Raw genomic sequence first — 24,596 nt, 5'->3', positions numbered from 1 at the left:
ACGAGTCTGTCCTGGGAGGCCAAAAAGTGAGCAGTACACCCTACCCCGTCAAGATTCCTAACGCATTTTAAAGTCCGTAGTTAAGAGTTTTATGGTACAACGCCGTCACATAAAACTCATAACTAAAGTGCTAAAAAGTACACTAACACCAATAAACTACCTATTAACCCCTACACAGAGGTCCTCCCGCATCGCAAAAACACTAAAATAAAATTCGCTCCGGACACCACCGCCACCTACATTATATTTATGAACCCCTAATCTGCTGCCCCCAACATTGCCGACACCTACATTATATTTATTAACCCCTAATCTGCCGCCCCCAATGTCGCTGCCACCTACCTACACTTATTAACCCCTAATCTGCCGCCTCAACGTCGCCGCCACTATATTAAATGTATTAACCCCTAAACCTAAGTCTAACCCTAACACCCCCTAATTTAAATATAATTACAATAAATCTAAAGAAAACTTACTATTAATAACTAAATAATTCCTATTTAAAACTAAATACTTACCTATAAAATAAACCCTAAACTAGCTACAATATAACTAATAGTTACATTGTAGCTAGCTTAGGGTTTATTTTTATTTTACAGGCAAGTTTGTATTTATTTTAACTAGGTAGAATAGTTACTAAATAGTTATTAACTATTTAATAACTACCTAGCTAAAATAAATACAAATTGACCTGTAAAATAAAACCTAACCTAAGTTACACTAACACCTAACACTACACTATAATTAAATAAATTAACTAAATTAACAGCAATTAAATAAATTAAATTAAATTAGCTAAAGTACAAAAAACAAATAAACACTAAATTACAGAAAATAATAAACAAATTACAAGATTTTTAAACTAATTACACCTAATCTAATAGCCCTATCAAAATAAAAAAGCCCACCCAAAAAAAAAACCTAGCCTAAACTAAACTATCAATAGCCCTTAAAAGGGCCTTTTGCGGGGCATTGCCCCAAAGAAATCAGCTCTTTTACCTGTAAAAAAAAATACAAACAACACCCCCAACAGTAAAGCCCACCACCCACACAACCAACCCCCCAAATAAAATACTAACTAAAAAAACCAAAGCTCCCCATTGCCCTGAAAAGGGCATTTGGATGGGCATTGCCCTTAAAAGGGCAGTTAGCTCTATTGCGGCCCAAACCCCTAATCTAAAAATAAAACCCACCCAATTAATTTAGTTAATTTATTTAATTGTATTTAATGTAGGGAATTAATTTAATTATAGTGTAGTGTAAGGTGTTATTGTAACTTAGGTTAGGTTTTATTTTACAGGGCAATTTGTATTTATTTTAGCTAGGTAGTTATTTAATAGTTAATAACTATTTAGTAACTATTCTACCTAGTTAAAATAAGTACTAACTTGCCTGTAAAATAAAAATAAACCCTAAGCTAGATACAATGTAACTATTAGTTATATTGTAGCTAGCTTATGGTTTATTTTATAGGTAAGTATTTAGTTTTAAATAGGAATTAATAGTTTGATTTAGTTTTTTGCGATGTGGGGGGCCAGACGTTTAGGGGTTAATGGGTTTATTTAGTGGTGGTGATGTGGGAGGCCAGATGTTTAGGGTTTAATAGGTTTTTTTAGTGGCGGCGACGGAGCGGTGGTTTAGGGGTTAATATATTTAAATAGTGCTGGCAATGTGGGTGGGCGGCAAATTAGAGGTTAATAAGTTTTAAATAGTGTTTGCGATGCGTGAGGATGGCGGTTTAGGGGTTAATAGGTAGTTTATGGGTGTTAGTGTACTTTGTAACAGTTTAGTTATGAGTTTTTGTGAAACATTTTTGTTTCGTAAAATCCTTTACTACTGGTCTCAGATGGCGGTATGGATCGGTATAGGCTGTAAGGCAACCATTTTACCCGGACCGCACAACCTGTTATACCGGCGCTATGAAAATCCTACACTCAAACGTCATTTTTTTGAGTGCAGAATGGACATTGCGTTACAGACTAAAATGCTTGTGTTATAGCTTTCATTCTCCTAAACTGACTGCTGCAAACACTGATCAGCACATCCTTCCATTCACTTAACCCTTTAGAATACATACCCTCTCTCCCTACAAATAGCTATATATCCCACATCTATAGAGTATATATATATATATATATATATATTTATTTTTTATATTGTACTATTTTTGTTTTATTTTCATCTACACACCGCAAAGCACTAACATGAATCCAAATATGACCATACTGATATTCGTGACAACCCTTTTCTCACGCCAGTTAACATTCCTATAGTTGACAGTCAGCTACCATTCTCTGGCTGTGTGTTTAATATTAGTTTTTTTACTTGGAAAGGTAATGGCTATTTACTACACCCTGTACTGAATGTTTACAAACATACGGCTAGATTTAGAGTTCTGCGTTAGCCGTCAAAAGCAGCGTTAAGGGGTCCTAACGCTGGTTTTGGCCGGCCGCTGGTATTTAGAGTCAGGCAGGAAAGGGTCTAACGCTCACTTTCAAGCCGCAACTTTTCTATACCGCAGATCCCCTTACGCCAATTGCGTATCCTATCTTTTCAATGGGATCTGCCTAATGCTGGTATTTAGAGTCTTGGCTGAAGTGAGCGGTAGACCCTCTACCGACAAGACTCCAGCCGCAGAAAAAAGTCAGTAGTTAAGAGCTTTATGGGATAACGCCGGTTTATAAAGCTCTTAACTACTGTGCTCTAAAGTACACTAACACCCATAAACTACCTATGTACCCCTAAACCGAGGCCCCCCCACATCGCCGCCACTATAATAAATATTTTTAACCCCTAATCTGCCGACCGCACACCGCCGCCACCTACATTATCCCTATGAACCCCTAATTTGCTGCCCCTAACATCGCCGACACCTACATAATATTTATTAACCCCTAATCTGCCGACCGGACCTCGCTGCTACTCTAATAAAGTTATTAACCCCTAAAGCTAAGTCTAACCCCCCCCAAGTTAAATATAATTTTAATCTAACAAAATAAATTAAATATTATTAACTAAAGTATTCCTATTTAAAACTAAATACTTACCTGTAAAATAAACCCTAATATAGCTACAATATAACAAATAATTATATTGTAGCTATTTTAGGATTTATATTTATTTTACAGGCAACTTTGTAATTATTTTAACTAGGTACAATAGCTATTAAATAGTTATTAACTATTTAATAGCTACCTAGTTAAAATAAGTACAATTTTACCTGTAAAATAAATCCTAACCTAAGTTACAATTAAACCTAACACTACACTATCAATAAATGAATTAAATAAATTAACTACAAGTACCTACAATTAAATACAATTAAATAAACTAAACTAAATTACAAAAAAAAAAAAAAAACACTAAATTACAAAAAATAAAAAAAATTACAAGAATATTAGGCTAATTAAACCTACTCTAAGCCCCCTAATAAAATAAAAGCCCCCCAAAATAATAAAAGGTCCCTACCCTATTCTAAATTAAAAAGTAACCAGCTCTTTTACCAGCCCTTAACCCCTTAAGGACCAGCGACGTACCCTGTATGTCACTGGTCTTTTTTTGCGACTTGATTGTTTTATAGCACGGTCTTGCCACCAGCATTGAGACTGCTCTATTCCACAAATCCTGCTGGAGGGAGGGCATTAATAGTGTGTTCTTGCTAGACTTGTGCTATTATGTCCTGAAAAAAACATTAACGACCAGTGACATACAGAGTACATTGTGGTCATTAAGGGGTTAAAAGGGCTTTTTGCGGGGCATGCCCCAAAGTAATCAGCTCTTTTGCCTGAAAAAAAACACAATATCACCCCCCAACATTATAACCCACCACCCACATACCCCTACTCTAACCCAAACCCCCCTTAAATAAACCTAACACTACCCCCCTGAAGATCTCCCTACCTTGAGTCGTGTTCACCCAGCCGGGCACCGATGGACCAAAAGAGGACATCCGGAGCTGCAGAAGTCATCATCCTATCCGGGCAGAAGAGGACATCCGGACCGGCAGACATTTTCATCCGGAGCCATCTTCTTCCAGCCGACGCGGATCCATCCTCTTCAACTGACGCCTACTTGCCGAATGAAGGTTCCTTTAAATGACGTCATCCAAGATGGCGTCCCTCGAATTCCGATTGGCTGATTGGCTGATTGGCTGATAGAATCCTATCGGAATTAAGGTAGGAAAAATCTGATTGGCTGATTTAATCAGCCAATCAAATTTTTCCTACCTTAATTCCGATTGGCTGATAGAATCCTATCAGCCAATCGGAATTCGAGGGACGCTATCTTGGATGACATCATTTAAAGGAACCTTCATTCGGCGAGTAGGCGTCGGTTGAAGAGGATGGATCCGCGTCGGCTGGAAGAAGATGGCTCCGCTCAGCTCTGCTCCGCTCCGCTCCGGATGGATGAAGATAGAAGATGCCGCTTGGATGAAGATGTCTGCCGGTCCGGATGTCCTCTTCTGCCCGGATAGGATGATGACTTCTGCCGCTCCGGATGTCCTCTTTTGGTACATCGGTGCCCGGCTGGGTGAACACGACTCAAGGTAGGGAGATCTTCAGGGGGGTAGTGTTAGGTTTATTTAAGGGGGGTTTGGGTTAGAGTAGGGGTATGTGGGTGGTGGGTTTTAATGTTGGGGGGGGTTGTATTTTTTTTTACAGGCAAAAGAGCTGATTACTTAGGGGCATGCCCTGCAAAAAGCCCTTTTAAGGGCTGGTAAAAGAGCTAGTTACTTTTTAATTTAGAATAGGGTAGGGACCTTTATTATTTTGGGGGGCTTTTTTATTTTATTAGGGGGCTTAGAGTAGGTGTAATTAGCCTAATATTCTTGTAATCATTTTTTATTTTTTGTAATTTAGTGTTTGTTTGTTTTTGCAATTTAGTTTAGTTGATTTAATTGTATTTAATTGTAGGTACTTGTAGTTAATTTATTTAATTAATTTATTGATAGTGTAGTGTTAGGTTTAATTGTAACTTAGGTTAGGATTTATTTTACAGGTAATTTTGTACTTACTTAAACTAGGTAGCTATTAAATAGTTAATAACTATTTAATAGCTATTGTACCTAGTTAAAATAATTACAAAGTTGCCTGTAAAATATATATAAATCCTAAAATAGCTACAATATAATTATTCGTTATATTTTAGCTATATTAGGGTTTATTTTTCAGGTAAGTGTTTATTTTTAAATAGGAATACTTTAGTTAATAATATTTAATTTATTTCGTTAGATTAAAATTATATTTAATTAGGGGGGTGTTAGGGTTAGACTTAGCTTTAGGGGTTAATAACTTTATTTAGCGGTGAGGTCCAGTCGGCAGATTAGGGGTTAATACTTGAAGTTAGGTGGCAGCGATGTTAGGGAGGGCAGATTAGGGGTTAATACTATTTATTATAGAGTTTGCGAGGCGGGAGTGCGGCAGATTAGGGGTTAATACTTGAAGTTAGGTGGTGGCGATGTTAGGGAGGGCAGATTAGGGGTTAATACTATTTATTATAGGGTTTACGAGGCGGGAGTGCAGCGGTTTAGGGGTTAATAACTTTATTAGTGTAGCGGCGAGGTCTGGTCGGCAGATATGGGGTTAATAAGTGTAGGTAAGGTAGCGGCGATGTTGGGGGGGCAGATTAGGAGTTAATAAATATAATATAGGGTCGGCGATGTTAGGGGCAGCAGATTAGGGGTACATAGGTATAATGTACGGAGCGGCAGATTAGGGGTTAATAATATAATGCAGGTGTCAGCGATGTCGGGGGCAGAAGATTAGGGGTTAATAAGTGTAAGGTTAGGGGTGTTTATACTCGGGGTTCATGTTAGGGTGTTAGGTGTAGACTTAGAAAGTGTTTCCCCATAGGAAGCAATGGGGCTGCGTTGGGATCTTAACGCTGCTTTTCTGCAGATGTTAGGTTTTTTTTCATCCCAAACTGCCCCATTGTTTCCTATGGGGGAATCGTGCACGAGCATGTTTTGCCAGCTTACCGCTACCTTAAGCAACGCTGGTATTGAGGGTTGAAGTGGCGGTACATTAGGCTCAACGCACCCTTTTTGGAGCCTAACGCAGCCCTTCAGACAACTTTAAATACCAGCGTTGTTTAAAGGGTGTTTGGGGAAAAAAGCGGCGTTAGTTACGCGGGTCTTTACCGACAAAACTCTAAATCTAGCCGATACATTCTTTATACCACATGACCTACCTATTTCTTCATACCAATTACCCTCCACTACCATTCTACAATTAATGCTAGGGCAGAGAGAATTATTCAATACATTACAACAACATGCAAAAGCTATTTCTCATGGGGAGATACAACAACATTTTGTTAAGGACAAGTTGTTATCTGTTTCTTCAAAAATACAAAATGATCTTACACATCATTGGTATGATTCGCTGACTGGTCGGTCTACAACGGGTAAACAAATATTTCAAATGTCATTTTACCCACTCATCGTCATTGCATTGATATTAATACTGTTAACACTATGGAATCTTTACCTCACGTGTACTCTTCGCAGAAAAATTAAGGCCACTATTAAGAGGCATACTGAACATGAATATGAAAATATGTTACGAGGCATACCTTCTCCATATGAAACATATGAAATCCCCAATGCAACATATGAAAATCCAAACACAAACAACACTCAAGTATAAAGCTTAATGTATCATGTTGTGATCACGTTGTGATCAAAGAGGGGAATGTAGGGCTGTATATTCTTTAGGCCCTATACTGTGCCTTATGTCTATGCTATATTACTGTATGCTGTTATATGGTTCATATTTCTGCAAACTCCATATTGTCTTATTTTCACTATAACTGTAATTTTCCAGTATCATAACCTTTGTGCTGCTTTTCATGTTTATTGCTTAAATAAGCTGTTCTGCTGACAACCACAAATTACTGGCAATATGTCAGGTGCTGATGAAAATGTATTACTGATGAGAAGAATATTATTTACTGCTGACAAGGATATTATATGTTTACTGACAAACTCACATGATATATCCAGATTTGATACAACCATATATGGCAGAATCATAAGTAACTTCTGCTATTTTGTAGAAACTATAAAACCATTGCATTGTTATAAATAAATCAGAATTGCCAAGAATCCATTTTGTGTCTGTGTCAGTTTCTTGGGATTTCTCCAGAGCTCTGTGAAAGAAGGTGTCGGCCACTCTCGGTCAGGGATTCTCTCCGGCCGGAGACCCCTGAAAGACCCCTACAGTTCCTATCATTACCGCCATAAGCACACACCTCAAACTGGAAAACAAATTATCAAACACCATGGCCTGCTCTGTTGCTTTAACTTATCTGCTGAGTGCTGGTGGAGAGTTGTAAAAAAATAACCCTCCTACCCCCACCTCACAAAATTATAAAGTATCCCATTAACTATATCGCCAAACAAAAACTATGTCCAAATTCCTACTCCTTATGTTACTTGACCTTGCAAATGATGTAGAGTCTAACCCTGGTCCCCCAGCAAATTCCATTCCTAGCCTTCCAGCTAAAAAAAGCCTCTCCTTTGTGCACTGTAATATCCGCAGCTTACTACCAAAAATCAATGCACTGCAAGCTTGGTGTTTACAATACAAGCCCAAAATCATTGTGATCTCTGAATCGTGGCTAACTGCAAAAATACCTGACTCTGCCATTGCAATACATGGGTATTCATGCCATAGAATTGACAGAGCAAAGAGAGGAGGCGGCATTGTAGTTTATGTTGACAATTCCACAAAGTTCAGCCCCTTACAAAAATCTAGCTCTCCTGCCACCTTTGATTTCCTTTCTGGCACAATTGAGATCCCGTGCAGTAAATCAATCATTGTTGCAGGAATCTACCGCCCACCTAGCTCCCCTGTGCATTCCATTTCTGACATAGCACATCTCCTTAGTGAATCCATAGCTCAAAACCCCAAAAGTGAAATTTAGTTTTTTGTAGATTTTAATACTGATATAATACTGCCATAATCATACCCTGCTCGACTGGATTCTCTCCACCTTTCCCGACCGAATCCAGGAGGCAGGTGTTCTCCCTAACAATTTCAGTGACCACTGCTTAGTGTACTGTGGGCGCAAAATAAAGGCAGCTAAATCCTCTACCAAGGTTAAAATCACTAGGTCCTTCAAAATATTTAACCTTCAATCATTTCTAAATGACATCAAGAACCTACCCTAGCACAGATTAAACTTAATCCCTGATCTAGACTCTGCAGTTGAATTCTTTCAGTCTGAACTCCTACAAGTTTGGAATTTACATGCCCCGCTGTGTAAGGTGAGAGTAAAAGAAGCACACTTGAATTGGATCACAGTTGACCTCATTCAATTGTACCAGTTTCGGGATTCATTGTGGTCAAGGTTCAAGCATACTGGCTCTATGAACGATCACTGTGTATATAGACAATGGCGAAATATATGCACTAAACAAACAAAATTGGCCAAGGCCCAATATTTCTGTGAAAATCTGAACAATAACATATCTAACCCTAGAAAGTTTTGGAAACTCATAAATAACTTACAAAATCCACCAATCCACTCCCAACCCTCCACTGTCAATGTGGATAACCAAACCCTGCAACTCCCCTTAGAAGTAGCAAATGCCTGTAACAATTATTTTGTCGGATGCTCCACCACCCTGATTGACAAACTAATAAATGGCACGCATCCTGAAACTACAAATGTGGATCAGGCCTTACTAAAACAGCAAAGACCTAATATAGAGAAGTTCAATTTTAGACCTGTACCCATCAATGTCATTAAGAACTTAGCACCATAATAATTTAAAAATGAAATACCAGTCTGTACCTGATCAAATCCCAGCAATGCTGTTGAAGCTCGCTGCACCAGCAATTGCTAAGCCTGTCACAACTCTAATTAATGAATTATTGATATCTGGATACATACCCAAACTCTGGAAAACTGCAAGAGTAGTGCCTATTCATAAAAGTGGGGCGTTAACCTTGGTTTCTAACTATCGCCCTATGTAATTGCTCCCAGTATTGTCGAAAATCTTCGTCCATATGCAATTATGCGAGTATTACCAACTTTCTAACTATCTGACCCCTGATCAATCAAATTTTCGCCCAAATCACTCCACAACAACTGCCCTCCTAAAAACTAAAAAACTCTGGTATTGCTGATTAACCTGGTTTCGATCATATGTATTGGATCGATCACAATATGTCTTCATTTCTGACAGTGACTTCTTCCCTCTCCCAGTCACGTGTGGTGTTCTCCAAGGTTCCATTCTCGGCCCCCTACTATTCACATTATTTATAAATGATCTGCCTAATGTCTACAAATCCTCAACTGTACACATGTATGCAGATGACACGGTAATCTATGCAAACAATTCCGATCTGCCGCAGCTTGAAGCAGTGCTCCAAGACCAGTTCACAGAGGTAGAAAAGTGGATCTCAAAAAACAAACTCTTCCTAAACACTGACAAAACTGTCACAATGATCTTTGGAACGGGACCTAAATTACACAAATAACAAAATTCCCATCTACGCATCAAAACAAAATCCAATTGTACACTGATCGCAGTCCACTCTTTCAAATACTTGGGTATGTTGTTAGACCCTAATCTATCTTTTGGCCTCTACATAGAAAAACTTGCATCTAAACTTTATCTAAAACTAGGTGCCCTGTACAGAAACAAATCTTGCCTCAGCCCTACAGTAAAGGAAAAGATTGTACAGCAAATGCTGATGCCTATCATGGATTATGGGGACGTAGTATACGCACCTGCACCACAAACTCACCTTAATAAACTTAATACATTGTATAACTTGTTCTGCCGCTTTGTGCTACAATGTAACTACAGGACCCACCATTGTAACATGCTAAAAGAACTAAACTGGCTGACGCTGGAATCCAGACGCACCCTCCATCTTTCCTGCCTTGTGTTTAAGAGCCTTTCTGGGAAGCTCCCACGCTACCTGAGCAAAATGCTCTCCCCGGCTATTCCCACCTCCTATAACCTCCGATCCAGTACCAGCACATTATTTAGCTTGCCTCAATACAAAAAGAAAGCAGCTCGATCCTCCTTTTCCTACAGAGCACCACAGTTATGGAATGACCTCCCACACATTTCCCCAAGCCTAATATCCTTTAAGAGATCCCTCTCTACATATCTCAAAACAGAATGCACCTGTCATGGTTGATTATATATTTTCTACCTGTTCTATGTTACATTTTTGCATATATTGTGTATTATTATTGTTTTTGAATTTTATTGTACCCTATTGTATCAATGCAATGTTTTGTGGACCCAGGACATACTTAAAAACGAGAGAAATCTCAATGTATCCTTCCTGGTAAAATATTTTATAAATAATAGCTATACTGACACGACTCGTAATATGCGTTCCTGGCCATTCCAGCGTAATGGACAATTTTTCAGCGTTAGAAGCCGTAACACAAAACTCGTAATCTAGGTGAATGATAACTAATGAGAATAAACTATTAATCACATTTATTAAAATGATATGATTAAAGATATTCAAACAATGTTTAAAGGGACACTGAACCCAAAAAAAATTATTTTGTGATTCAGGTAGAGTATGCAATTTTAAGCGACTTTCTAATTTACTCCTATTATCAAATTTTCCTCATTCTCTTGGTATCTTTATTTAAAAAGCAAGAATGTAAGTTTAGATGCCGGCCCATTTTTTGGTGAACAAACTGGGTTGTTCTTGCTGATTGGTGGATAATTTCACCCACCAATAAACAAGTGCTATCCAGGGTCTGAACCAAAAGATAGCTTAGATGCCTTCTTTTTCAAATAAAGATAGCAAAAGAATGAAGAAAATTGATAATAGGAGTAAATTAGAAAGTTGCTTAAAATTGCATGCACTATCTGAATCACAAAAGAAAACATTTGGGTTCAGAGTCCCTTTAAGGCATATTGTGCTTCCACAGTTAACATGCAATTCGGCCTTTATTGCAATTTTTGGCGCAGCAGAATTCACTGTTTTTTTAATAAATACTTGCACAGTGGTGCACTTTTATGGCACCGGTTTGCCCCGAATTGAGTTGACCCCTTTTTTGGTGTAAATATACACACCATGATAAATTTTCTACCATGTTTTTTTTTTTACACATCATGAAAAAAGTTGTAAAAGATATGTGAATTAATCATTCTGAAGCACAAATGCAGTCATATTTAAAATGAAAGTTCGACCGATATGAAGGGTGTAACTACAATATAATTGACAGTATTGTATTTCTAATCACAGTGAACACATTAGCACATTCATCATGATGTGGTCCTATGAACGCTCACTCTCAGTAGTCTCTCATTGTCCTCTGGATGGTCCTAGGTGGATCTTACTGTGCATGTGCAAGGGATCACACACTCATATTCTTATATGAGTGTGTGACTGACTGGATAGAGGTCCCCACGTGGTTTTGGGGTCAGGGAAAAAAAGAAAAACTTTTAAAAGCAAAAGACTTTCAGCAGATAAAGTGTTTATTTATCATCTAACAACAAATTATGAAACTAGCTTCATGTATTTAATGGTCCTTTAAAAATAAAAAGTGTGACGTGGTGTCATCGCTTTATTGCGGTTTTGAGCATTTTAATACACAGCTCACTATAGTACTGGATTTTGCAAGACAGTCACAGGTTGCGCGCTATGTCCCACTGTCCCTCCCACCATTTCGTACTTTATTTAGAATAGCTCCTACCCAAACACCCAACAACCACACCCTTGGACCCCTAGACACTGCTCCAGGGACCACCCAATCCCACCTTGTAAACATCCAACACTACCCCTCTACAACCTACACACCACTCCTATATTGCCAAGTTGCAGGCTTGAGCCAACCTGAGCCTCTTGGACCTAAGATTAGAGGCACTTATTGTTGGGGTATGCTAACACCTTTGTTTTTAGTGTTCCTGCTATTACCTTTGGTACACCTCTTTGTTTCCAATCCGTCTCTTCTAAAGAAGGGCTATTGGGTTCTCTGACAACATTTTCCCATTTCTCTCCTAGTGAAGTGACCCGGTCATCAGCCTTGTCTTTAACACTTCACTCTTTCTCCCATCTCTCTTTTTATAAGCTAAACATATTGTCCATATGCTTTTCTGCTTCTAAAATGTCCATCTCTCTCTAAGCAGTACCTTTGTACTATTACTTTATAACTCTAAAATCTCAATTTCCTTCCCAAGGCAAGAAGAGTCCATGACTTCATTCCTAACTGTTGGGAATATCAACACCTGGCCACCAGGAGGAGGCAAAGACTCCCCAGCCAAAGGCTATAAATATCCCTCCCACTTCCCCAATCCCCCCAGTCTTTTTTTTCTTTTCTTCACTAGAGAAGGATGGCAGAGAAAGTATTAGAAGAAAGAAAATAGTCCTTTAATGGGTATTTTCCCTTCAAGAGAAGACTGAGGTATTGGAGTAACCATTTAAATTTCTCAGTGAGAGTAGTGGTGATTGTTGGATCCAGATGTGTCAGGGAACGTTCTCTGTAAAGACATCTGGATTTTTGTGCTTACCCCTTTATCCAGCCAGGTCCCTGTCAGAGGAAGGAGAGGTCTGTCACACCTTGAGATGCTGTGTGTGTGCTCTACAGTGGGGATCCAGAGGGGTAAGTCCCTTTATTTGTCATCATAGGGGATGTGCTAACACTCCTAGGGGGACATGTATATAGAGTCACAGTGTGATGACCCTTCATCCTCTAAGGGATCTGAGGACAAGACCTCCGTAGTTGGGGTCAATAGTTAGAGCATTTGGGGACATGTGCTGTTTAGCTCCTTAACGAAGCACTTGTGAAGGGTTTTTTATATTGGGTTCAGGGATCCCTCATGGCAGATGGAAGCAGAACGGTTCTTTTTATTATCGCTATGCAGTTAATCTTTTTCACGCACTGGGACCGGTAGTGGAGGCGGGCATAACTTGTGCCCCATGTGACCGGCTTAATTTCATTCTTACTAGTGATCGCGGAGCCATTCGCTTGCCTCTGTCGTGGTCTCAGATTGGAAGAATACACTCTACTTCTGCTTCCACTAGACTGAGCTACTGGGAGGTGGTGAGTAACCCAGCCTAGGGCGGGTAGAGGTGCCTTTATTTTTTTGTGGACCTAATTTTGTTCCATAACTGTGTGGAGAACGTTACTTGCTATATAGGACTTTGATGTTTACCCTTCTGAGGGTTCTTATTTCAAATAATTGTCTTTATTGCGAGGAGACCATGGTTTTCCCTCCTGCCCAATTTAGTTTCATCTGCCTAGGGGTCGTTTTAACAGCTAAAAAGGGGGATAGAAATGTTATGCCTCCTGTTAAGTTAACCGCATCTGAGCCTTCCAGCTCTCAGGACTCTGTTGTCCAGGAGATGCCTTTCCTCACTCCAAAACCTAGATTTAACCCTAAATCACAAGCAGTTCCCGGTGGCTCGCCCTTGCCTCCTCCTGGAGGGTTTTTTTCCCCAGCAGATTTTTCCTCACAATTCCTTTATCTGTGACACTAATATGCAGATTGTTCTCTTGAATGCCAAAGTTTCAGGGTTTGCGGTCCTAGCACGCAGGGCCCTCTGGTTGAAGTCTTGGTCAGCTGATATTGTCTTTAAATCCAGGCTTCTTTCCTTACCTTTTAAGGGGAAGGTTTTATTATTGGTCCCTGGACTGGATTCCATCATTTCCACCACTACAGGGGGGAAGGGTTCTTTCCTCCCCCAGGATAAGATGGCGAGACTCAAGGGTCATCAGTCAGCTAATTTTCGTTCCTTTTGGTCTGACCTGGTCGATATCTTGGTTCAGGCTCCATCTTTTCCTTTGCCAAGAGATAATTCAGACTCACTACTGAGTCTCATTCGGACTCATGGATGGAAGATAAATCTCGAATGAGTTCTCTGGTTCCCTCTACCAGGGTGGTTTTTCTCAGTTTTATCATCGACTCCGTTTCCATGAGGATCTTTCTGACAGATCAGAGACATTCCAAGCTAGCTATCGCTTGCCTTTCCCTCGATTCCACCTCACTCATTCCATTCTCACCTTTGGTGGCTCAGTGTATGGAAGTGATCAGTCTAATGGTGTCTTCTATGGACATTATTCCATTTGCTCACTTCCATCTCAGACCTCTACAACTATGCATGCTGAGACAATGGAATGGAGATCACTTGAACATGTCTCAACAGATTGTCCTAGACAGCCAGACAAGAGGCTCTCTCTCTTGGTGGCTCTGTCAGGATCACCTGTCTCTAGGCACGTGCTTCTTGTTTTGGCAGATTGTGACTACGGATGCCAGCCTTTCAGGCTGTCTGGGGTCCCAGGATGGTTCAGGGGACATAGTCCAGAGAAGAATCTTCTTTTCCGATCAATATTCTAGAGCTCCAGGGTGATTCTCAATGCTCTAAGGGAATGGCCCCAGCTCAGTTCTGCCCGGTATATCAGATTTCAGTCGGACAATATAACTTTGGATGCTTACATCAACCATCAGCTAGGAACAAGAAGTTCCTTAGCCATGAGAAAAGTGTCCCAAATCCTTCAATGGGCAGAAGTCCACGACTGCTGTCTCTCAGCAATCCACATTCCAGGGGTGGAGAACTGGGAAGCGACTTCCTCAGCAGACAATCCTTTTACCTGGGAGAGTGGTTTCTCAATCCCGAGATGTTTTCAGAAATAATCCTCAGATGGGGCTTCCGGAGATAGATCTCATGGCCTCTCGTCTCAATGCCAAGCTACCCAGGTACGGGTGGAGATCGAGGGATCCTCAGGCAGAGTTAGTAGACACGTTAGTGGTTCCATGGAGGTTCAGACTTGTATATCTTTTTCCTCCATTGGCTCTTCTATCTCATGTAGTGGCTCACATCAAACAGGAGCGGGCCAGAGTGAATCTAATAGCTACTTCATGGCCTCAAAGGACCTGGTTTGTAGATCTAGTGAGGATGTCCTCCTTTCCTCCCTGGAGGTTATCTTATCTAATGCAGGGCCCATTCCTACATCAGAATCTAGATTCTCTACGTTTGACTGCGTTTAACTTAAACGCTTAGTCTTAGCCAAGAGAGGCTTCTCTGATAGAGTCATAGATACTTTAATCCAGGCTCGGAAGCCAGTTACTAGGTGCATTTACTATAAGGTTTGGCAGACTTATCTCCATTGGTGTGAGGAATGGGGTGTTGCATGGCACAAGGTGAAGGTTTCTGTTCTTTTGTCTTTTCTCCAGGATGGTCTGGAGAAGGGCTTATCCGCCAGTTCTCTGAAGGGTCAGATCTCGGCCCTATCGGTTTTGTTACATAGGAGATTAGCAGATCTCCCGAATGTTCAGTCTTTTGTTAAGGCCCTGGTCAGAATCAGACCAGTGTTCAGACCTGTTCCTCCTCCTTGGAGCCTCAACCTTGTTCTCTGTTTGAGCCCATGTATAATGTTGATCTCAAACTTTTGTCCTGGAAGGTTAGGTTTTTGTTGACTATCGCTTTAGCTCGCAGAGTCTCTGAGATTTCTGCATTACAATGTGATCCCTCTTACCTTGTGTTGCATGCTGATAAGGCTGTTTTACGTACTAAGTTAGGTTTTCTAGCCAAGGTGGTCTCAGATTGCAACATCAATCAAAAGATTGTGGTTCCTTCCTTTTGTCCTAAACCTTCCTCATCTAAGGAACGTTTACTCCACAATTTGGATTTGGTTTGTGCTTTAAAATTCTACCTTCAAGCTACTAAGGATTTCAGACAATCCTCATCCTTGTTCATTCTCTATGCTGGCAAGCGCAAGGGCCAGAAGGCCAGCGCAACTTCATTGTTTTTGTGGTTGAGGAGTATCATCCACTTAGCTTATGAGACAGCTGGGCTGCAGCCTCCTGAGAGAATTACGGCTAATTCCACTAGAGCAGTTGCTTCCTCCTGGGCTTTTAAGGACGAAGCCTCTATGGATCAGATTTGTAAGGCGGCTGCCTGGTCATCCTTGCATACTTTTTCTAAATTCTATAAATTTTAATGTTTTTGCTTCTGCTGATGTATCTTTTTATACATCAGTGTCCTCTGGAGCTTGGATATTGGTTCTGAACAGTTATGAATGAAGTTGTGGACTCTCCCTGCCTTGGGAAGGAAAACAAAATTTATGCTTACCTGATAAATTCCTTTCCTTCCTGGCAGGGAGAGTCCGCACGTCTTATATTTTAGGCGACTTCCTTATTATTTTTTCTTCTGGCACCTCTATACTCTAATGTTTCTCCTGCTTTTCCTCGTTCCCTCGGCCGAATGACTGGGGGGATGGGGAAGTGGGAGGGATAGTTAAAGCCTTTGGCTGGGGTGTCTTTGCCTCTTCCTTGTGGCCAGGTGTTGATATTCCCAACAGTTATGAATGAAGTCATGGACTCTCCCTGCCAGGAAGGAAAGGAATGTATCTGGTAAGCATAAATTCAGTTTTTTCTCAGCAGAAGGCTCTATACTTTCTCTACATTTTGATTTTGGAATTCTCCTCTTTTCTGAGGTGTTACATAGCTCCTATACACTACATTTCCTTGCAATATATCCAAATTACACATGGCAGAGCAGTGCAACTCAGATGGGGAGTTGGTGGGAGTTTAAAGGGATATGAAACCCCAAAAGAATATTTTGTGATTCAGACAGACCATACCATTTTTTTAAAAAATGGGCTGGCTCCTCAACATACATCCCTGCTTTTTAACAAAAGATACCAAGAGAAGAAAGAAAAATTGATAATAAAAGTAAATTAGAAAGCTGTTTAAAATTGCATGCTCTATCTGAATCACTAAAGAAAAAAATGTTGGGTTTCATATCCCTTTAAGTAAAATTATAATTTCTTAAAAATAGTACTATTCCTATTTTACATCATCTAACATAAATGTGTTTATGATTTTTCCCCAATGTTTTCCATCTCCCTAAAAAAGTGACCCTTGTCAACCAATTGTAACACTGTCCATCTAGATATATTATGATCAAGCAGTGCAACTCACACACATGCAATAGGAGATAAATAGAAGCCTTTACATTGCAAAGCATGGTATGTCCCTCTTACCTTAAGGAGAATAAGCACTTATTTTCTGCTTATTACAATGTCTTTGCTCTACATGACGTGTATCAGGTAAAAGGGTCCATAAAAACTGTTTCTCAACTCCAGTCCTTAACTTCTTTTTAACAAATACCTAACATTAGCATGTTAGGGGTATATAAGGACTGAAGTTGAGAACCACTAAATTAAAGTATGGGAAATTACTAGTTTCAAATCCTTTTTATGACATGCATTATATAAATGTAAAAGTTCTATTAGGTGTATTAGAATTATATTTGTAATTTGGAACTGGGTGGCATTTATTCCTACGCTTCTGTACACTTCCATTTAAACACTGCAACTGCTTAGAGAGTTGGTGGTCATTTTTATGATTCAAAATGAGTCATTGACTTTAAATATGACACCATTGGTGTAGAGACGGGAAGTCCAATTAAACTTGAATCCATACATATTGCTCCCATACTACTAGTATTAACTCCACTTTATATTAGCATTCCATGTGTGGTTTCTATATAATGGGTGTGACTTAGTCTGTGATCTTGCAGTCTCTTAGTGACCGACTGTTTGTTCATGCACTGGGGAGGGGTTGTGTCAGAGTTCGGGCTGGTGATGTTCGTTGCCTAGGAGACAGGATAAAATATGGCGAACTGACAGCTGTCTGTGGTCGATAGGATATCGCTTAAAGGGACCCTAAACACCATCTTTTTTTCTGTGATTAACTTTTTTTTTAAACGTTTTTCTATTGTTTTAAACGTTGTTGCTTACTTTGTTTTTTTACCTAGCCTCTGCTCAATTATTTTTAGTCTCAATATTACCCCTAAACCACCGCCTACTGAATGCGGTGCTAGCCACCATGTTGTAACGCGCGTTGTCTATATAGACTGGATGCGCACTCCCTTGCAAATCCTTTTTGTTTTCAAAAACCGGAAGTCTGCTTATTGCTGTGAGCGTGCACACATATAGACATTGCGCTCACAGCATAACTAAAAAACTACTGCTGCCATAAAGTTTGCAGCTATTACCTTCACTGCTAAAGCATATCTTTTCAACCGGCCTCAGGGATCCCCCAACACGCTGCTACTACTTTAAAATAAAGAGAAATAGTTCTTAATTATATTGCACAAATGCGTTTCGGCCGTTACACCGGCTAGTGAGTAATGAAGGTTTATTACGAGTATGACACAATAACTGTAATTTTTTTCTTTCCTATGTCTTTCAGAGTTTGTTTAGATCGGACCCTATTTTCAAAGGTCTGATCTAAACAAACTCTGAAAGACATAGGAAAGAAAAAAATTACAGTTATTGTGTCATACTCGTAATAAACCTTCATTACTCACTAGCCGATCAATGTTATACATAATATACGTAACCCCTTAGAAGCAGTATGGATTCAAAACTGCAAATAATAACAAAAAGTCAGTATGAAGGCATGTTTTACCGAGTAAGTTTGATTGGCTACAAAGGACCATTACGTGGTCCAATCACTCAATACTCATGTTGAATTAAACGTCAGTGGAGAATAATAGCTATCACCGGCTGATTTAGTGGCGTGCACAGAAAATGACACTTCAGTGGGTCAATATCGGCAAAGATGAGTTTAAAAGGAGGCGAGTCTCTGGCATTCGGCTTGTCAAAAAAAACTTTTCAGTCACATTGAGAAAGGCAGAGGTGTAACAGCCGTAACGCATTTGTGCAATATAATTAAGAACTATTTCTCTTTATTTTAAAGTAGTAGCAGCGTGTTGGGGGATCCCTGAGGCCGGTTGAAAAGATATGCTTTAGCAGTGAAGGTAATAGCTGCAAACTTTATGGCAGCAGTAGTTTTTTAGTTATGCTGTGAGCGCAATGTCTATATGTGTGCACGCTCACAGCAATAAGCAGACTTCCGGTTTTGGCAACATCACTTTCACCCATATCTGCACAGAGCGGTCAGAAAGTCACATAAATGTAAAAAAAAAAAAAAAAATAGAGCACCTATAATAAAAAAAAAAAGGGATTTGCATTTTAAAAACTGAAAAAAACATTATGAATAAAAAAAACACAAAACCCTAATGACAAGTGTTTAAGGTCCCTTTAAGTCGAAGTGAGCAATCCCGCAGCTCAGTATGTGAGAGGGACTCACCATCATATTGCAGTGATAATTTGTGAGGGAGATGCATTATAACGAGAGTGAAGAAAGTAAAAGGAAATAAACGAGGAGGAAGACTATAATACTGCACCATATAAACGGAAGTAAGCAAGAAGGCAGAGCTTAAGTCAGAGCATTAGAGGGCAGGGATGGAGCTGCATTAGTAGAACTGGGAGGTTCCAGCACAGAAGGGGGAGCTGCCAGCAGCGAGGAGGTGTTAGTTCAGTTCATAAAATAGAGGTGTATATGTGTGCTACAAAGCTAAGGGATTGAAAATGCTCTTATCAAAATGGTGTATTACCTAGAACTATTATCTAGAACTATTAACTAGAACCCATTGGTCGTTGTAATAATTCTAAAAATTGGATATGATTAAATACAAAAATGTAGTTTTTTATTGCTATGCAAAAATAGTTAAAAAATAGTTTAAAAATACACTAAAAGATACCCTAATATGTTAGCGCGATAAGTAAACATGCGTTATATCCAACATATGACCAGCCATATATCTAAGTACATTTGTATTAAAACATTTTATATTAAAACATTTACCACCTTAAACAATTGGCCACCTTGTACATCACAAATTATATATTTGATTGTACTTATAAAGTCCTTTTAATAAAAGGCGTGTGTATAGTTCCTGATCCGTTTACACTCAATAGTTCTTCTTATGAATAAGAATGTCGTGAAAAAAACATAGGTGTGTTAAAGTCTATTATAGAATTATGCTGATTTGTTAGTTGAGGACTTTCAGAGCTCTGTCCGATTTGTCGTTTTTTAGATTCAGACGTTCCAACAAAGTACCACACTTTAAAAGGCTACTACACCTCTACGTGCCTACCTTACTCCAGTATTAAACACTTGCCGTTTGTTCCGCCGGGCACAGGTGTCTGGCTAGCTCCGTTTAGTTGGTTATTCCGGGTTGGTGATGTCACTGTCTCTGTGTACTATTATGGAAAGTAGTTCCGTGGCGGTGCTTATAGCCCTACTCTGCGCAGAGTTAATGGGTTTCTTTTTGGAGAAAAAAGTCCCTTTGTAAATCCTTGAAATTGATTGTGTGACTTCAATATCAGCAATCTATATTAGTACCGTCAACACGTTTCGCCGTTAGACACAGCTTTTTCAAGATCAGTTCATAGTTGTGTAGCTGAGAAGCAGGGACAGAAACAGACTGGGATAAGGGACCCTGGAGAAGCTAGGAGGAGTGCAGCTGTGCAGACGCTGCTCTCTGGTCATCACTGTGACTGTGTAGGTCAGCTGCAGCCCCATAACATGCCAGGATGAACAGTAAGTGCAATGGGTATTCCCGCCATCGGCCAGTTACATATGCATGGACTTTCTAAAATCAAAAGAAACAGCTTTAACATTTTAAATAGTGCTCTTTCATCATGAGCATGATATTAGTGCAAAGTCCCTTTAAATGTTTCCTTACTGATTCTGTTACACAATTCAGTTTGCACTCACACACACATTTTAAAACCTTATCTGTTCAGTCAAAATACATTTGTAATATCTTTATACTTTAATCCATTTACTTTATAAATGTATAAAACACTGGTTGCAATGTATATAAGTTAGCTAGTTTGCTTAGCATTTACAGAGTTGTGTGAGTGATATAGTTACACATAGATTAGATTTATCATTTATCCAATGCTTCTTACAGCATAAATACTTGATGTGTCACCTCACATTTAAAACAAAAATCACTCTTTCCAGCCTGGAATATGGAAAACTTTCTTCTTACAACTACTGTCTTTAATAGGGCAAATAAGTAAGAGGAACTGCTTGGCCAGGGATCTTACCTAATCATACGCCCACCTACCTCTATGCACCATCACCCTCTAATCCATTTAATACAATTACTGATAATAAAGGCAGAGAAAACAGTTGTGGGGGACTAATTAAGGACAATAGTACAAACAGTGATTAAATTATGACATTTGAAATAAATAACAGCTGTGTGAAGTTGTAAGAAGAAAGTTTTCCATGTTAGAATTAGAATCTCAAATTGAGTCTATTACAAAATAACTCTTCAGATATGATCATTTAATATTGTGTAGTGTGTGCTAATATGCATGTCATGTCCAACTAGTCCACATAAAGTTATGGTGGGTATCTTGGAGAAGACTCTGAATAATGTGTCACACTGTCCGAGCATTAAATGTGCATTTTTTTTTTTTTATGATTATGTTTGGTCATATTTAGTTCAAATGTACATGCTGCCTTGTATTTAAAACACAATTTAAATAAAGTTATTTGAAATCTTTTCACAATGAGATTTGTTTTGTATGGTCTCTCTTTGTGGCTCCACCCTTTTATAACTCCGCCCTTTTGTGACCCCATCCTTTTGTGGCTCCGCCCTCACCCATGGCTGGTATTTTTTTTGAGGAAAAAGTGGCAACCCTAGACGGATTATGATGAATTTCTCTACATGAAAAAAAGCAAGTTCTCCTGACATCATTTCAAACCTATGTTTTATAGGTTGCATTTTTTTGCCCTCTTCAAGTAAACTATTAGATTTGCGTTTTATATGGGGCAAATTTGCACATTATTTTTGGTGCCTTACCACAATACATTTTTACTTTAACTTTGTTATAATAATGACCCTATATAACCGTAACACATTCAAATTATTAATACAAATAATGATCTTTGTGGGGCAATTTTACATTCTATGTTTGGCATATGTATGTAGCCAAAGATAGACCTGCTAGAATCAGAAATGACTCCATCAGAAATAGATGTGAACATGACACAAGCTCAAAAACATAATGATTTCAAATGCTGTTCTCCACGGTACTTATGGAGAACTATAATGCTCATATTTGTAGGAGAACTTTGCGTTCTCCAAAGGTGCAAAAAAAAAAAAGATAACGCAACTGAAACTAGAAAATGTAAACCTTTGGTGAACATGAACGAAGTGAGAGGAATGTATAGTCGGACTTTGCATTAATAAATCATAAGTTTCATGGGCGCAATTTTAGGAGAATTGCTTTGATAAATCCTGCTCAAGAAGTGAACTGTTTTCAAACAAATCAGTTCAGTCTGGTGAGCTGATTCATATAGTTCTTTGAAAAGAACCAGTTCAAAAGAACGATTTGTTCACAAACTGGACTCCAGTTCTCAGGACACTTAACAGGTCAGATATTTATTATATCTTAACTAGAGCACAGGTGAAATAATCAGCTGATGGGTGAGCGCAGGTTAGTAACCATGGTTACTGATGAGCTGATTATTTCACCTGTGCTCTAGTTAAGATAAAATGAATTTCCATCTAAAGGGGAGGAGAGTCCACGGCTTCATTCATTACATAGTAACATAGTAACATAGTAGATAAGGTTGAAAAAAGACTGAAGTCCATCGAGTTCAACCTATACAAATCTAAAATACTTTCAAAAAGCTCCAGTTAAGCTTAAATAACCTCATTAAAATGTGACCCATTTAATACTAGCAATCATATCCATTAATTTTGTTTATATACAGAAATTTATCCAGACTATTTTTAGATGTATTTATGGTATTGGCATTCACTACCTCCTTTGGTAATGAGTTCCACAATTTTATTGCTCTTACAGTGAAAAAACGTTTCCGTTGCAGGAGATTAAATCTCCTTTCCTCCAACCTTAAATTATGACCTCTTGTCAGAAACAATTTTCTTGGAATAAACAGAGCTTCTGCCATCTCTGTATATGGGCCTTGAATATATTTATATAAAGTAGTACCGTCAACACTTAAAGGCTTAAATACCTCCCCCACTTCCCTCATCCGCCAGTCATTCTTTGCCTTTCGCCACAGGAGGACGGCAGAGAAGTGCCGAAGATTGGAGTAGTCTCTTATGGAGGGTAGTACTCTTCGCATTGGGACTGGAGTTTTAAGTAGTCCTGTCAGCCTCTCAGTGAGAGCCTGGGCGAAAGTTAGAGGATGGAGATCCAGGGAGAGTCTTTCTGCAAAACCATCCCGACAAGCAATTAGCATTGACGAGTTTCGCTGTCTGCTTTTTCACTCAAGTCCATGTCAGGAGCTAGGCTACTAACCTGCCACACTTGAAGGGCTGTGTTCCTGTTCCACGGCGTAGATTCTGGTAAGATTGTTTCGTTTTTTATTACATAAATGATAACATGGAAGACAGGGTCACAGTGTGACGCCTTTGTCTTAAAGAATCAAGGGTTAATATTCCTGGAAAGGGGATTATTGAACAGGGGGTGGTTTATACATGATATTGTTTATTGTGTCATTGCTGCGTTATGTGTGAGATGAGGCTCTGGCAATGTGTGGAAATTTCAGGTGACTTATGGGAGTATTGCGCAGCCATTTTTTGGTACGTTTTCTCCTTAGGCAGGGGCGGTCCTGTCAGGCATTCCATGTGACCGGGTGTGGCTATCTCTCTTTCTCTGTTGATCAGCGGCGCAGGAGACGGAAAGGTTTCTGTAGCCCGGGTCATAGGAGGTGGTGAGTGCCCCGGCCATTGGAGGTATAAAGGTGCCTAATTATTAAGTTAAATCTAGTCCGTAATAACAGCGCAAGCTATGGAGGACTCTGATGCGTTGGAGGGTTCTCCCTCTTTAACAAAGTCTCATTCCTGTGTTTATTGTGAGGTGGTTCTGGTAGATCAGCCTACTCAACTGATCCACATGCCTTAATAAAGTTACGACATCTAAAAGCAAATGGATGTCTAGTACTACTGAGCCGTCCACCTCTGAGGGTTCCCCGTCCCGTGAGGTGCGTTCCCTGCATCCATCTCCAATTGCACATGCAGCGCCCCAGGGTCCAACCATTACTCCTGTGGGAGAGATTCCTTGGATGTCAGATTTTGCGGATCAACTGCAAACGGCAGTATCGAAAGTGATCCATGCCTTACCACGTTCTGCTAATCGCAAGCGTAGGGCGTATCATGGCGGCCCGGCCCAGGGGTTTTCTATGCCTGAGGAAATATCAGAGACGTTATACGATGACAAGGCCCACTCTGACTCTTTAAAGAAGGCCCCTTCTGGGTTGGAGTCCATGTCATCTAAACCACCGGCTGCGGAGGAGCCTGACTTTAGGTTTAGGATGGAAAATTTGAGCTTTTTGCTGAAACAAGTGCTTGCTACTCTGGAAGTTCCGGAACCAAAACTTCCAGAAGAACCTGTGATTCCTAAGCGTGATAAGGTATATGAGGACAGGGTGGTGCCTCAGGCCTTCCCGGTTTCTGTTAAGATGGCGAATATTATTAAGAATGAATGGGAGCGATAAGGTTCTTCCTTTTCCCCTTCTTCTTCCTTTAAGAAACTGTTCCCCGTTCCGGACTCTCAGCTTGAGCTACTGTCCCTAAGGTGGATGGTGCTATCTCCACGCTCGTGAAGCGGACAACTATTCCCCTCGAGGATAGTTCGTCGTTTAAAGAGCCCATGGATAAAAAGTTGGAAAACATGTTAAGGAAAATGTTTCAACACACAGGGTTTGTTTTTCAGCCGGCAGCAGCCGTAGTCACGGTCGCCGGAGCTGCAGCATATTGGTG

This window comes from Bombina bombina, chromosome 5 (genome assembly GCF_027579735.1).
Source record: "Bombina bombina isolate aBomBom1 chromosome 5, aBomBom1.pri, whole genome shotgun sequence".
NCBI classification, from domain to species: domain Eukaryota; kingdom Metazoa; phylum Chordata; class Amphibia; order Anura; family Bombinatoridae; genus Bombina; species Bombina bombina.
Note: the sequence above shows the minus strand (reverse complement) of the source record.